This window comes from Oncorhynchus keta, chromosome 10, assembly GCF_023373465.1.
Source record: "Oncorhynchus keta strain PuntledgeMale-10-30-2019 chromosome 10, Oket_V2, whole genome shotgun sequence".
In the NCBI taxonomy this organism is placed as follows: domain Eukaryota; kingdom Metazoa; phylum Chordata; class Actinopteri; order Salmoniformes; family Salmonidae; genus Oncorhynchus; species Oncorhynchus keta.
Genome location: NC_068430.1, coordinates 24,067,608 through 24,084,075, shown reverse-complemented (window position 1 = coordinate 24,084,075; position 16,468 = coordinate 24,067,608). Strand labels below are relative to the sequence as shown.

General features: G+C 46.2%; 1 protein-coding gene across 1 annotated transcript in view; it reads right to left on the bottom strand.

Annotated features, from left to right (window-relative positions):
• The window catches only part of LOC127932174 (chemokine-like protein TAFA-4), a 167,927-nt gene extending 152,558 nt beyond the window's left edge, over positions 1–15,369 (bottom strand). The window contains exon 1 of the mRNA XM_052526738.1: positions 14,955–15,369. The gene's annotated coding sequence lies outside the window, so the exon portion shown is untranslated. The remainder of the gene's footprint in view (positions 1–14,954) is intronic.
• Between the last annotated feature and the right edge of the window lie 1,099 nt (positions 15,370–16,468).

The following is a 16,468-nucleotide window of genomic DNA, read 5'->3' as shown; positions in this document are numbered from 1 at the left end:
TTCCCTCCAGCCAACATCAGTGTGGTACAGCAGTCTCTGCACCGCCTTTAGTCGGAAAGCAGCCATCCTGCTCTCCAGTTCCACCAGGCCCTGTCCTCCTTCGTGGACGGTCATGTACAAAACTGCTGCCTTCAGCCAGTGATGTCCCGACCAAAAAAGTCCACCAGCTTGCGTTGCAGGTCTGCAAGCAGACCGGCGGGGGTTGAGGACAGCCAGTTTATGCCACAAGGAAGATGCCACCAGGTTGTTGATTATCAGCACCCTCCCTCTATATGACACTTGGGACAGGAGCCACCTCCACCTGGCCAGTCTTGACACCACTGCCTGTGTCAGCCCCTCCCAGTTCTTGCTGACCCACCTCTCCGAGCCCAGGTACACCCCCAACACTTTAAGCCCTTCACAACCCCACTGCAAACCCCTGGAAGCAGAGGAGGAGCCCTATCCCCCATGCCCCACATAACAGAGCTTTGCTCTTTCCCCAGTTTACCTTAGCTGATGAAGCTCCCTCATACACCTTCAGACTGGTCTCTAGTTCCTGCATATCTTGCCCATCCCTGACCATCACAGAAACATCATCTGCATATGCTGAGACTGCAATTCCTGTCACCACATCCATGCCTGTCCAGCACACTCCCCGCAGTCTCCTGCGTAGCAGTCCTAAAAAAGGCTCAATGGCTAGTGTGTACAGCTGCCCAGATAGAGGGCATCCTTGTCTAATGCCCCGTCTCACCCAGACTGGCCTACTGAGCCCCCTCCCACCTTAACCATACATGACGCCCCAGCATACAACAGCTTCACACAGGTCACAAAACTCTTCCCAAACCCAAACACAGACATCGCATTAAACAGATACTCATGATCCACTCTATCAAAAGCCTTCTCTTGATCTAAAGAGACCAGTCCAAAGTTCACATTAGAACCTCTCGACAAGTCCAACATGTCCCTAATCAAGAACAAGTTGTCCGTGATTGAGCGTCCCGGTACACAATATGTCTGGTCCTTGTGTATTATAGAGTCCAGATGGGACTTCAGTCTGTTAGAGAGGACCTTGGCAAAAATCTTGTAGTCCGCACAGAGTAATGCCACAGGCCTCCAGTTCTTAAGTTTACACAAGTCCCCTTTTTTGGGCAGGAGAGTCAGAGCGCCCGACGGCAGCTCATCGGCAACTCTCCTACCCCTACGCATTCTCGCAACACGCAAAGAAATCCTGTCCAATTGTTCCCCAGAATTTTTTGTAAAATTCCACTGGAAGTCCATCAACCCCGGGTGCACGACCGGGGACATCTGGGTTACTGCCTCTGCCAGTTCATGTGACAACAGAGGAATGTCCATTTCATCCTCTGTGCCCGAGAGAGCTTAGGGAGTCCTGCGAACAAGACCTGAGCACACATAGGATCACACATTTCTGCCCTATACAATTCAGTATAAAACTCCACAGTCCGCTCCCGCATCTCCCCCACCACAGAGGTCACCCGCCCATCAGACAGCCGTAGACAATGCATACCCTTGGCTTCACTGCTCTGTCTTTCCAAACCAAAGAAGAAGGAGCTAGGAGCATCCATCTCCTTGAGCATGGAGAACCTAGCTCTTACAAGTGCTCCCTTTGCTTTAACCTGGAAAAAACTGCCCAGGTCCCTACGTAATTCGGCTAAGTTAGCCTGGAGGCCTACATTGCCTTGCCCCACCATCTCTACCTCCATCTCACTAATACACCGCTCTAGTTCCCCCAACACTCTCCTAGCCTCTGAGGATGAGAGAGCTGTGTACTGTTGACAGAAAAGCCGAATTTGCACTTTCCCCACATCCCACCACTGACTCAGAGACTCATACTCCTCTCTTCGCTGCCCCCATCTTTCCCAAAAGTCTGAAACCTGAGCAAAAGTGGCATCTTGTAAGAGCTTTACATTGAACTTCCAATAAGATGCCTGCCGGGGCCCTGGTGAAATAGACAGCCGAGCCATGGTCATGTGGTGATCCGAAACCCCACTGGGAGAATGGTAGCACCCAGAAGCCTATTGCTCTGATTCCTGGACATGTAAAAACGATCAAGTCGAGCTGCACTCACCCTAGCCCCAAAAACCTTCACCCACGTATACTGTCTTGTGTTTGGATGTTTAGTTCTCCAAACATCCACTAGGTCAAACTGATTAAAGATGTCCCTTAACACTCCCACTGACACTGAATGAGGCTCTTCCCCATTTCTGTCTTTTGTAAAATCCATTGTACAGTTCCAGTCACCTCCGATCACCAGCGTCTCCTCAGGCGCTACTTGTGAGAGTTCCTGTCTAAGACTCCCAAATAGAACCCCTCTTTCTCTCCCTGTGTTAGGCGCATACACATTTATAAAGACAAAACACATGTTGTTAATTTCTGCTTTAACAACAAGCAACCTACCCCTACACACCTCCTTTGAGGAGCAAATTTTTACAGCCAGACCCGGTGCAAAAAGGACTGCCACCCCTGCACTAAGATTTGTCCCATGGCTCAACACACATGCCCCTTTCCACCAGAGCCGCCAATCAACTTCATTCACCACATCACTATGCGTCTCCTGCAGAAACAACACCTGTACTTGTTTATGTTTTACATATTCACTCAACACACTCCTCTTTCCCGCATCTCTGGCGCCATTTATATTGAGTGAGCCTACCCGAAGAGTCTCCATAAGAAGTGGGAGAAAAGCCAGCAGAGAAATAGACCAATAGCAAAGCTCAAAAGCCCCAGTGTCAGTAAGAAATTAAACATTTAAACAGTGTCTGAAGGTAAACCTTTACGCACTGTTGTGACCCACTTCCTCAACCTAAACCGTTTCTTGGGTGAGAGGACACCATGCCCCTCATTTCTCATAGCATGTTGTACTGATCTTACAAACTTTCTAGGATCAGGAAAAAAGCCTCAAGATTAACTTTTTTCCCCTTAGTCTCATTCAGGAACCTTGTCAGTTCTCTCAACGTGTACTTAGACCCCTCTGGTTGACTGGCTGTCAGCTCCGGGCCAATTGAAGAGGAGTCTGAAAAAATACCTCCTCATCCTCTTCCTCAGACTCACTTTCCTCCTCTTCGCTATCTCCCACCCTGACCACCTGCCCTTTCTCTCTGGTTAGGGCCTCACCCACAGCAACAGGCAACATTTCCATGGTGCCTTTGTCCACACCCTTTTTCTTTTTCCTCTTGACACCCTCCTCCTCCTCCCCTAATCTCTTACACTTCCCCACTATACTCTCCTCATCCACTAGAATAACCTGACTAGACACAGTATCATCTGCACCACCCTCCATAGCATGACTAGGGCCAGCCTCAGCTACAACACCCTCCATAGCATGACTAGGGCCAGCCTCAGCTACAACACCCTCCATAGCATGACTAGGGCCAGCCTCAGCTACAACACCCTCCATAGCATGTCTAGGGCCAGCCTCAGCTACAACACCCTCCATAGCATGACTAGGGCCAGCCTCAGCTATACCACCCTCCATAGCATGTCTAGGCCCAGCCTCAGCTACCCCACCATCTCTAGCCTGACTAGACGCAGCCTCTGCTTCTCCACCATCTCTAGCCTGACTAGACCCAGCCTCATCTACACCACCATCTCTAGACTGACTAGGCCCAGCCTCTGCTGTCTGCATCTCCTTACCCCCTGCATTTTCACCTTGATTTCCCCCCCTTGCGCTCGTACCCTCCCCTTGTCTATGGCCTTTATGTGGGCACGCAAAGCTCTTGTGCCCCAAATCCCCACATTCAAAACACCGTAGACTATCTGTGCTGGCAAAACCTGCATAGAGCCCTTCCCCATGCCTCACTTTAAAATGCACATTTAGCTGTTGCTCATTATTGTTCAGAAACATAAACACTTGCCTCCTGAATGAAACAACGTGCTTAACGGCATCTGCCTGAAAACCTGCTGACAGTACACGGAAACCGCTAGCAAACTTACCAAAACGACTCAGCTCTTTCCTAATTTGATCATCCGTAATAAACGGAGGCAAATTTGCCACTACAACTCTTGTTGAAGGGGTAGAGAGAGGTGAAATTGACACCAACACATCCCTTACAAATATTCCGCTAGCAATTAGCCTACCGACCAAATTAGCCCTTTTCATGAACACAACCACAGCCTTGTTCATTCTAGAAGCAGAATGTATAAACTCAGCTCCTACCTGTTCACCGACCACGAGCAGAACCTCCTCCACCTTAACTCCGTTCTCAGGAACACACCTGAAACCATGCTGTATCGACAGCGTCTCCTGCGCACTAGGCTGAGAAGCCATTGAGCACACTATACCTTGCAACCCCCCGGAACGTTACTCTGTCCTCTTCCACCCTAACTTTGAAAAAAAAAACTTTGGATACCGCTAAAAACAAATATTGCATTAACCCTCCACCATAGAAAATAACATGTAAAGAATAGAATCAAGAAAGTTAGTTAGGATAGAGCTTTCCACACCAAACACTCAAACTCCAAAAACACCCAGCATGCACCGAGAGAGAGAGAGAGAGAGAGAGAGAGAGAGAGAGAGAGAGAGAGAGAGAGAGAGAGAGAGAGAGAGAGAGAGAGAGAGAGAGAGAGAGAGAGAGAGAGAGAGAGAGCTAGAGAGCTAGAGAGAGAGAGAGGGAGAGAGCTGGAGAGAGAGAGAGCTAGAGAGCTAGAGAGAGAGAGAGAGCTAGAGAGAGATAGAGAGAGCTAGAGAGAGAGAGAGAGGGAGAGAGCTAGAGAGAGAGAGAGAGAGAGGAGAGAGCTAGAGAGAGAGAGCTAGAGAGAGATAGAGAGAGCTAGAGAGAGGGAGAGAGCTAGAGAGAGAGAGAGAGAGAGGAGAGCTAGAGAGAGAGAGAGAGAGAGAGAGAGAGAGAGAGAGAGAGAGAGAGAGAGAGAGAGAGAGAGAGAGAGGGGTCACAACTCCTGCAGCTTTGTCGCACGCTGGGTATGTACATAGTCAACGGTAGGCTTCGAGGGGACTCCTATGGTAGGTACACCTATAGCTCATCTCTTGGCAGTAGTACTGTAGACTACTTTATCACTGACCTCAACCCAGAATCTCTCAGAGCGTTCATAGTCAGTCCACTAACACCCCTATCAGACCACAGCAAAATCACAGTCTACTTAAACAGAGCAATACTCAATCATGAGGCATCAAAGCCAAAGGAACTGAGTAACATTAAGAAATGCTATAGATGGAAGGAATGCAGTTTGAAACCTACCAAAAACAATTAGGCAACAACAAATTCAATCCCTTTTAGACAATTTCCTGGGTAAAACGTTCCACTGTAATAGTGAAGGTGTAAACTTGGCAGTAGAAAATCTTAACAGTATATTTGACCTCTCAGCTTCCCTATCAAATCTAAAAATCTCAAATAGAAAACCGAAGAAAATTAACAATAATGACAAATGGTTTGATGAAGAATGCAAAAATCTAAGAAAGAAATTGAGAAACCTGTCCAACCAAAAACATAGAGACCCGGAAAAACTGAGTCTACGCCTTCACTATGGTGAATCACTAAAACAATACAGAAATACACTACGGAAAAAGAAGGAACAGCATGTCAGAAATCAGCTCAATATAATTGAAGAATCCATAGACTCTAACCACTTCTGGGAAAATTGGAAAACACTAAACAAACAACAACACGAAGAATTATCTATCCAAAATGGAGATGTATGGGTAAACCACTTCTCCAATCTTTTTGGATCTATAACAAAGAATAAAGAGCAAAAACATATACATGATCAAATACAGATCTTAGAATCAACTATTAAAGACTACCAGGACCCACTGGATTCTCCAATTACATTGAATGAGTTACAGGACAAAATAAAAACCCTCCAACCCAAAAAGGCCTGTGGTGTCGATGGTATCCTCAATGAAATGATCAAATATACAGACAACAAATTCCAATTGGCTATACTAAAACTCTTTAACATCATACTTAGCTCTGGCATCTTCCCCAATATTTGGAACCAAGGACTGATCACCCCAATCCACAAAAGTGGAGACAAATTTGACCCCAATAACTACCGTGGTATATGTGTCAACAGTAACCTTGGGAAAATCCTCTGCATTATTATTAACAGCAGACTCGTACATTTCCTCAATGAAAACAATGTACTGAGCAAATGTCAAATTGGCTTTTTACCAAATTACCGTACAACAGACCATGTATTTACCCTGCACACCCTAATTGACAACCAAACAAACCAAAACAAAGGCAAAGTCTTCTCATGCTTTGTTGATTTCAAAAAAGCCTTCGACTCAATCTGGCATGAGGGTCTGCTATACAGACTGATGGAAAGTGGTGTTGGGGGTAAAACATATGACATTATAAAATCCATGTACACAAACAACAAGTGTGCGGTTAAAATTTGAAAAAAACACACACATTTCTTCACACAGGGTCGTGGGGTTAGACAGGGATGCAGCTTAAGCCCCACCCTCTTCAACATATATATCAACGAATTGGCGCGGGCACTAGAAAAGTCTGCAGCACCCGGCCTCCCCCTGCTAGAATCCGAAGTCAAATGTCTGCTGTTTGCTGATGATCTGGTGCTTCTGTCACCAACCAAGAAGGGCCTACAGCAGCACCTAGATCTTATGCACAGATTCTGTCAGACCTGGGCCCTGACAGTAAATCTCAGTAAGACCAAAATAATGGTGTTCCAAAAAAGGTCCAGTCACCAGGACCACAAATTCAAATTCCATCTAGACACTGTTGCCCTAGAGCACACAAAAAACTATACATACCTTGGCCTAAACATCAGCGCCACAGGTAACTTCCACAAAGCTGTGAACGATCTGAGAGACAAGGCAAGAAGGGCATTCTATGCCATCAAAAGAAACATACATTTCAACATACCAATTAGGATTTGGCTAAAAATACATGAATCAGTCATAGAGCCCATTGCCCTTTATGGTTGTGAGCTCACCAACCAAGACTTCACAAAATGGGACAAACACCAAATTGAGACTGCACGCAGAATTCTGCAAAAATATCCTCCGTGTACAACGTAAAACACCAAATAATGCATGCAGAGCAGAATTAGGCCGATACCCACTAATTATCAAAATCCAGAAAAGAGCCATTAAATTCTACAACCACCTAAAAGGAAGCGATTCACAAACCTTCCATAACAAAGCCATCACCTACAGAGAGATGAACCTGGAGAAGAGTCCCCTAAGCAAGCTGGTCCTGGGGCTCTGTTCACAAACACAAACACACCCTACAGAGCCCCAGGACAACAGCACAATTAGACCCAACCAAATCATGAGAAAACAAAAAGATAATTACTTAACACATTGGAAAGAATTAACAAAAAAACAGAGCAAACTAGAATGCTATTTGGCCCTACACAGAGAGTACACAGCGGCAGAATACCTGACCACTGTGACTGACCCAAAATTAAGGAAAGCTTTGACTATGTACAGACTCAGTGAGCATAGCCTTGCTATTGAGAAAGGCCGCCGTAGGCAGACATGGCTCTCCAGAGAAGACAGGCTATGTGCTCACTGCCCACAAAATGAGGTGGAAACTGAGCTGCACTTCCTAACCTCCTGCCCAATGTATGACCATATTAGAGATACATATTTCCCCCAGATCACACAGATCCACAAAGAATTCGAAAACAAATCCAATTTTGAAAATCTCCCATATCTGCTGGGTGAAATTCCACAGTGTGCCATCACAGCAGCAAGATTTGTGACCTGTTGCCACGAGAAAAGGGCAACCAGTGAAGAACAAACACCATTGTAAATACAACCCATATTTATGCTTATTTATTTTATCTTGTATCCTTTAACTATTTGTACATTGTATATATATATATATATATATATATATATATAATATGACATTTGTAATGTCTTTACTGTTTTGAAACTTCTGTATGTGTAATGTTTACTGTTCATTTTTGTTGTTTTTCACCTTATATATTCACTTTGTATGTTGTCTACCTCACTTGCTTTGGCAATGTTAACACATGTTTCCCATGCCAATAAAGCCCTTGAATTGAATTGAATTGAATTGAGAGAGCGAGAGAGCTATAGAGAGAGAGAGCTAGAGAGAGCTAGAGAGAGAGAGCTAGAGAGAGCTAGAGAGAGAGAGCTAGAGAGCTAGAGAGAGAGAGAGAGCTAGAGAGAGAGAGAGAGAGAGAGAGAGAGAGAGAGAGAGAGAGAGAGAGGGGGGGGGGAGAGCTAGAGAGAGAGAGAGAGCTAGAGAGAGAGAGAGAGAGAGAGAGAGAGAGAGAGAGAGAGAGAGAGAGAGAGAGAGAGAGACCAGCCTCCCGCAGTCTATCGAGCAACTTCACAGCAAACATAGCCAAAATAATCTCTGACAGGCAAATCGCCCGATAACTGCAGTAATTCATCGTGCTTTGTGTCCAAATTATGATTAATGGAAAATAAACAACGTTGATGTGGAGCTAGGTTTGATTTTCTATGCACGGCGCCACAGCCCCTCTGAAGTTGAGCTAATCCTGGGTCTTTAGCGGTGAGGAATGCACTGGGCTCATTGACTCCTCCACCCAGCTGACTACGTGCTATATGCCTATGGACCAGACCAATCAATGGGCCTTGTCTCATGGAGAGAGGAGGGGCTGAGTCCTCGGCGCTAAGCCCGCACACTCACAGCCAACAGGCCTCTCTGTTGCTAATAACCAGGCTGGTGCCGGCTAGCACGTAAATATATTAATGGCCAAATGTGCCACGTGTGCAAACGGGCGGGCCAAGGAGAGAGAGAGAGGGGCTGGAGAGAGAGAGGGAGAGAGAGAGAGGGTCCGGAGAGAGGCAGGATATCCTAATGGTTAGAGTGTTGGACTAGTAACCGGAAGGTTGCAAGTCCAGTAACCGGAAGGTTGCAAGTTCAAATCCCCTGACAAGGTACAAATCTGTCGTTCTGCCCCTGAACAGGCAGTTAACCCACTGTTCCTAGGCCGTCATTGAAAATAAGAATTTGTTCTTAACTGACTTGTCTAGTTAAATAAAGGTTAAAAAAAGGAGAGAAAGAGAGAGGGGCCAGAGAGAGGGGGAGGAAAGAGAGAGGGGCTGATCAATTGTTCATTTTACAAAGTCAGTGAGTTGTGTCAGTGGTGTCAATAAGTGAATTCATTTGTCTGTGGGTCTCCAGAGCATGACATCGTATCACTCTGTTTTCCTCGCACTCATACATAAAACCAATGCTAACACACACACACAGAGAGACAGCCAAACACACACACAGAGAGACAGCCAAACACACACACAGAGAGACAGCCAAACACACTACACCACACACACATACATTGAATTATATGTGTCATCCTCTAACACCCCTGAGCCTGGCAATGTCCACTGATCCTGTGAGTGACATCAGTCCCCCTCAGAGACAGTCTCCTGACCGGTGGCAGCCTGGAGCTCTCATTACAAAGCCATCACCTCAAACACACTACCGCAATACTCAGAGAGATCTCTGGCTCTGCCTTCAATACAACCGAGGGAGGGAGAGAGAGAGAGAGAGAGAGAGAGAGAGAGAGAGAGAGAGAGAGAGAGAGAGAGAGAGAGAGAGAGAGAGAGAGAGAGAGAGAGAGAGAGAGAGAGAGAGAGAGAGAGACAGAGACAGAGACAGAGACAGAGACAGAGGCACAGGTACAGGTACAGGTACAGGTACACACAAAAAAACAACACCCATCTTCTCTCACACAGGCACAAATACTCACCTGCAGAGAAAGAACAAACCACCCTCCATCTTTCCCTTTCAGTCTTTAGTCCCACAGGTCTAAATCCCCCTACAGCCTGTAGTGTTTCTCTGGGTGCTGCTGTGACTGTGACTGGTGTAGGCTCTATCAGTGGCGTTAGTTTGCAGCCCTTCACAGTGGCCCCATGCTAGGCCTACACTGGGAGACGTTAATAATCACACACACACACAATGTCACTCACGCTTACCTGCACATCTGCCAGCTGCCACAGCAACATGCCGCGAGCAGGGACAGGAGCAGATTGCATCCTGGGTGATATATACTGCACCATGGGTAGGAGCCGTGTCTGTTCAATTACAATCATTACCGTCGCTTACAGGGGATCTGTCATCATCACAATGAATCTTATCAATGAACAAAATCCCATTGTGATCAATCAACCAACCCAACTGTGAGGAGAAATGTATTATTGACTTTATCCATAAAAGTGTTTGCATCGTAAAATGAAGATGGTGCTCTTTTCTATGGGATATGTGAAATGAGAGAGCAAGACAACTTCCTTGTACTTTTTCCATACGAAATGAAAGTCTGTAGGAATGTGAGATTCAGGGAGAAAGTTTAGAGGGAAGTGGGTTTGTTCTGTGATCAGCCAACATCTGGACAGAATACATTTAACAACTATTTTCTTTCAACCTCAAAACTCCCACTTTACAAAATACATTACTTGCGCAAACAAATGCCTACCTCATTCATACTTTCTCTTTTTAAATGACTGCTGTTCCTTAATCCCAGGGCTTTCAGGTTGAGCTGTCCATCAAAGCCAGCCCTGCTAAATGGAACCAAACAGTTCTGCCGGAGACAACAGCGCCTCAGATTCCATTACGTAGAGTGAGGCCAGACATCACAGAACCCTGGGAGGCAGTGGGACACATGCAGGACGAACGAAGGAGAACAGCTCAATGGACCACGGTGCAATGTCTCTCCTCCCTCTGTTCTGCCTCTGTCTTCCAGGGCTCGCCTTCCTCATTCACACACTACTTTTCCAGGCTGTTACACACCACACATTTTCATCTCCCTCACTGTATTACTGCAGCCTCCTGGGGCACAGAGACAACAGACTCAGAGAGAGAAAAGGGGAGAGCGATAAAAAGGAAGATAGAGGGTGAGGGACAGTAAGAGAAAGAGACAGACAGAAAGAGAGAGGGGGGAAATAAGGGGAGAGAGAGTAGCAGAGAGAGATAAGGGAGAGAGAGTAGCAGAGAGAAATAAGGGGAGAGAGAGTAGCAGAGAGAGATAAGGGAGAGAGAACACAGGGGATTCCATCTTTCTTTAATGGGATCCCTTAAAGGTTCAAAGCAGCCATTTTTGTCTCAAAATCAAATCATTTCTGGGTAACAATTACGTACCTTACTGTGATTTTTTTTCAATTAAATTGATCAAAAACGAACAAAAATAGCTCCTTCGCAAAGAGCAATTTCTCAAGCAAGAATTTTGCTAGGACTGTCTGGGAGTCGTCCGAATGGGGAAAACTGAAAACGAGCTGTTATTTTTATTACCTTCATTTAACCAGGCAAGTCAGTTAAGAACAATGACGGCCTAGGAACAGTGGGTTAACTGCCTGTTCAGGGACAGAACGACAGATTTGTACCTTGTCAGCTCGGGGGTTTGAACTTGCAACCTTTCGGTTACTAGTGCAACGCTCTAACCACTACCCTGCCGCCCCTTTGGCAGAAAGGTTTGGAACTCTCTTTCTCAATGGGTGGGTAATGTTAATGGTGATGTTAGGCACGACAAAGCCTATTCCCTCTCAGGAAACTAAAAAGATTTGGCATGGGTCCTCAGATCCTCAAACGGTTCTACAGCTGCAACATCGAGAGCATCCTGACTGGTTGCATCACTGCCTGGTACGGCAATTGCACTTCAGAGGGTAGTGTGTTTGGCCACCCCAGTCATAGACTGTTCTCTCTACTACCGCATGGCAAGCGATACCGGAGTGCCATGTCTAGGACAAAAAGGCTTCTGAACAGTTTTTACCCCCAAGCCATAAGACTCCTGAACAGGTAATCAAATGGCTACCCGGACTATCTGCATTATGTCCCACCACCCGCCAACCCCTCTTTTACACTGCTGCTACTCTCTGTTCATCATATATGCATAGTCACTTTAACCATATCTACATGTACATACTACCTCAATCAGCCTGACTAACCGGTGTCTGTATGTAGCCTCGCTACTTTTATAGCCTCGCTACTGTATTTAGCCTGTCTTTTTACTGTTGTTTTATTTCTTTACCTACCTATTGTTCCCCTAATACCTTTCTTACACTGTTGGTTAGAGCCTGTAAGTAAGAATTTCACTGTATTCACAATTTCATCTGTTGTATTCGGCGAACGTGACAAGTAAACTTTGATTTGATTTGATATATATATAAAACACAGGTAAATCACGTTTTTGACTGCACTCGGCCTTTAACCATTCACTCTCTTTAGAGAGGCTCCCTTTGATTAAAAAAAGCAAGGGCTCAATGGATTTCTAACTCACACATCATACTCTTCATGACAGTGGGTTGTGTCCTCTGCCTTCTGCTGCTCATGGCACAGGCACACATACTCCCTCTAATGTTAAACTGCCCTACCTTCCTCCAGGCTACCCCAGAGGTGACACTGATCTCTGGCTGCACTCTCCATCTCAGCCTGGCCTCTATGGAAGCTCTGATGGAGTGTTTTTTCTCCAGCTCCTGTGCTGCATTAGGATGCGATTGACTCTCATATCTCTCTGGAGACTACCCAGTACAGTACAGTATGGTTCGGGCAACAGAGGAGAGGATGAATGGCCATCAGGACCAATCTCACTTACAGATGAGAGGCCTCCCACTCTCCTCTCTCTACCTCCCTGCTGGGAGGATCTCTCCTCTCCTCCTCTCTGGATTGCACAGCATCAATCACAGTGGCACACAGTGAATCTGCTAATGCCAGCGTACAGCTGATCTCAGATCAGTCTGTCGCACTGCTATCCGGGATCCCTCTGTCATTCATCTAGCTTATCGCCCAGGAGTATCTGGTCTGTCCCCTCCCTGCCTGCTTTTAGCCTCATACTCAAACACAATCACAAATGCACACAATACACTCCTCCGCATTCACAATCACTCAGCCAGATAAATCCCCTGCATGCCGGGAGGAAAAGGATGGCCATGCCATGTAGGAGCCTCACAGGATAGGCCTTATTGCTGTCTGGTGGGGGTTCTGAGAAGTGGGAGAGGAGTCTGGATGTGGGAAGGTATAGAGGAGGGGGTATGTGGAGATAAAATGGGACCACAGAGGCTGACAAAGGGGAAGCAACATAGCTTGGAGATATGCTGGTGAGAATCCTCAATTCTCAATACAAAGAGGCGTGTGTGTGTGTGTGTGTGTGTGTGTGTGTGTGTGTGTGTGTGTGTGTGTGTGTGTGTGTGTGTGTGTGTGTGTGTGTGTGTGTGTGTGTGTGTGTGTGTGTGTGTGTGTGTGTGTGTGTGTGTGTGTGTGTGTGTGTGTGTGTGTGTGTGTGTGTGTGTGTGTGTGTGTGGCACGCATGTGTATTGACGATGGTTCAGTGAAAGAGGAGGCCAGGTTTGCTCGAGTGATCTCATTGAAATGTAGAGTACTGCACCTATCTTCATGTTACTGCCATTGAGAATTAAGTCGCCAAACCTTTCCTCTCTCTGGGGACCTCTCCATCTCCCCCTCTGCACTGTACTAATGACACGGTCCCTGTAGACTGCCACTACTGGACAGAGACACAATGGGGAAATAATTACACTCTTTCTCACTCTGTACAAAATGCAAAGCAGAGAATGAAAGAGAAGAGCAGAGAGGAGGTGGTGGGGAGGAGGAGGGTGGGGGTTAGAGACAAGGATGAGAGAGAAGAGCAGAGAGGAGGTGGTGGGGATGAGGAGGGTGGGGGTTAGAGACAAGGATGAGAGAGAAGAGCACAGAGGAGGTGGTGGGGAGGAGGAGGGTAGGGGTTTGAGATAAGGATGAGAGAGAAAAGCAGAGAGGAGGTGGTGGGGAGGAGGAGGGTGGGGGTTAGAGACAAGGATGAGAGAGAAGAGCAGAGAGGAGGTGGTGGGGAGGAGGAGGGTGGGGGTTAGAGACAAGGATGACTAACAATTACAACATAATAGGGGTTGGCTCTCATTTCTGCTCTCATTAACATGCACCAAGTCATTTTCCTCTTAATGTGTGTGTGTGTGTGTGTGTGTGTGAGAGAGAGAGAGAGAGAGAGAGAGAGAGAGAGAGAGAGAGAGAGAGAGAGAGAGAGAGAGAGAGAGAGAGAGAGAGAGAGGGAGAGAGAGAGAGAGAGAGAGAGAGAGAGAGAGAGCTAGAGAGAGAGAGCTAGAGAGAGAGCTAGAGAGAGAGAGCTAGAGTGAGAGAGAGGGAGAGAGAGACGTGATTCCCATGCCAAAAAAAGCCCCTTTCAATTGAATTGAAAGAGTTTGTGAATAATATTAATATTTATTCTCTATTGCATGATGTCTGTTTCTGCACGTTAATAAAAGCCTTTCACTTCAGTCCAGCCCTGCTGTGAGTAGAGCGTTCAGCTGCGCATTTTCTCACTGCGCGCCTACGTCTCCGCTCCTTCTCTATTCTCACCAGATCAGGATCCAGACGAAGCCGTTAGAGCCCCGGTGAAAAAGAGCCAGATCAGCTGAACAGCCTTACCGACCACTCGATAGCCGCTAATAAACAGCACCGAGCCCCGATTAACGCTTATTTAGCCTCGCACTGAACACTGCATCAATCCCGCCGTTTGTCTCTGTTTTACACTCTCTACCTTACTGCGAGCAGATTCAAATGACAGTGGATTGGATTTTTCTAAAGTTCCCTCGTTTTAATTTAAGACCGTCTATTGCAATCCAGTGTAAGGATTTGGATTAAGCAATGTAAAGAATACAGGAATCTGAAGTGACTTTAATGGCCAGAGATTGAGGATAAATAGTTTCATTCTTGTATTTTTCTCCAAAACGTCCTCCTCTCATAGGGTGGTCATTGAGCAAATTGAGCACACTATAGAGACCCAGAACATCAAAGTTATTTTCCCCTTTAGCAGTAACCACCCCTCCTCTGTGCGGCATGAAAAATGGTAGCCTGCCTAGTGCCTACACCTTCGAAAAGCAAAGTCGTCTCTTGACCCTGGTCCCTATTTCATTAGCCTATCACTGAACGTGTGCGCCCGAGCCCATGGAACAGTCACGAAACAAACAGGAAAGCAGGTGATCTATACAAATCAATGCAAGGAATTAAGAATGAAAAATACCCTCTTACCTAAATCTATAAAACCGACGGCATAATCAAATTGTTTAGGAATCCGGGGATAGCTCGCTTGCTGTGTTACTTTTTCTTCACTTCACTGAATCCGGTTTCCGACTATAAACCTAATCCTTACAGCTGCCTGCCAATCTGGCGAAGCCGGTCACAGTCAGGCGAGCAGCAGGGTGGGCTACAGTTTATCCGGGTACCACCGCGCTGGAGCTGGGTGAGCTGTCTGAGTTTGGTTACAGACTGGTTCCACCCTCTAGTTACAGTATCTTACTGCGTCCCATAACAACGGAAACCAAACGAAGACAGTGGCATAGAGATTTAGAGGTTCATGACAGAAAAAAAGTAACCAAAAGTGAATACATCCAAAAGAGCGAAAAGAGACTAATGTTTTCTAAACGTTCAACACTAGTTCATTGTGTTATTGACAATGGTCCCCCGCCAATGCCCGTCAGACGGGTTCGCTAGCCGCTGGAGAGATGCAAGAGTGATGGTGATGGTAGAATGATAGTTGCGCTCCCCCGCGCGCACACCTCTCGAGCTGGGATCGATTTGACAGGAGAATTGTGAGCTGTCTTTCCCATTCTGAACACATGCGCTGCGCCCGCCCGCCCCATTTGCAATCTATCAAGTATAGGCTACGTTCAGTGATGTCATAGTTTACAAGTCGCCAAGTGAGGGCTGTGCTGAAATGACGGCATGGCAAGTGTGAGGAGAAAACCAAGTGATGATGACGAGCTCAGTGCGATCCAAAAGTTATTCGTTTAGTCAGCATTGCGTTTCTGTGGGCTGGGGGGTGAGGGTCCTCTAATCGGTTTTAGACAGATTGGCAGATGCTCAACTATAGATCAATTTAATCGATTACACTTAGCATCACATAATAGGCCGGCTCACTTCCACACTTCAATCACATTACAAACGCCGCATAAATATCAATAGGCCTACTTGATTCTGTGCCCATCTGTAAGCGCGTTGGTGTAATGTAAACCCCCGAGGTGGTGTTAAACATAATTTAATCATCTCCGTCTCACAGATATGCTCCAAGAGAAAAGCTATCATTTATTTGATCCCAAGATTATTCTATGAGGGCTTTGCGATTGATTGTTTAGCGCAGTAGCCAATTTAGGCTAGTCATTAGGCTTTGGCCAGGTCGATGTCCGCTAACGACCTAATGTGAGGAGGATCCGATATGTTCAGATGTTTTTCACGGAACATATGAAGGGGGCTTATCTTTCTGCTCACTAGGCTATATGTTTATAGTCTACACAACTTCCGTTACATTGATCGAATAAGCGAAAAATAGGCATACTGTAGCCTATGCTGCAGAAGTGAATGCTTTGGTGGAGAGAGCATTAAATAAAATGTGTTCTGAGTGTGCTCAGATAAAACACGACTAGACCCGGTGCAATTCAGTCAGTATATTCAATCTCTCCTTGCGATTAATTTCCAGCATCGAGTAGTCTACACTTCTACTGCCCAGGCCCCAGACATTTATCTAATAAAATATTTACCACAGACTA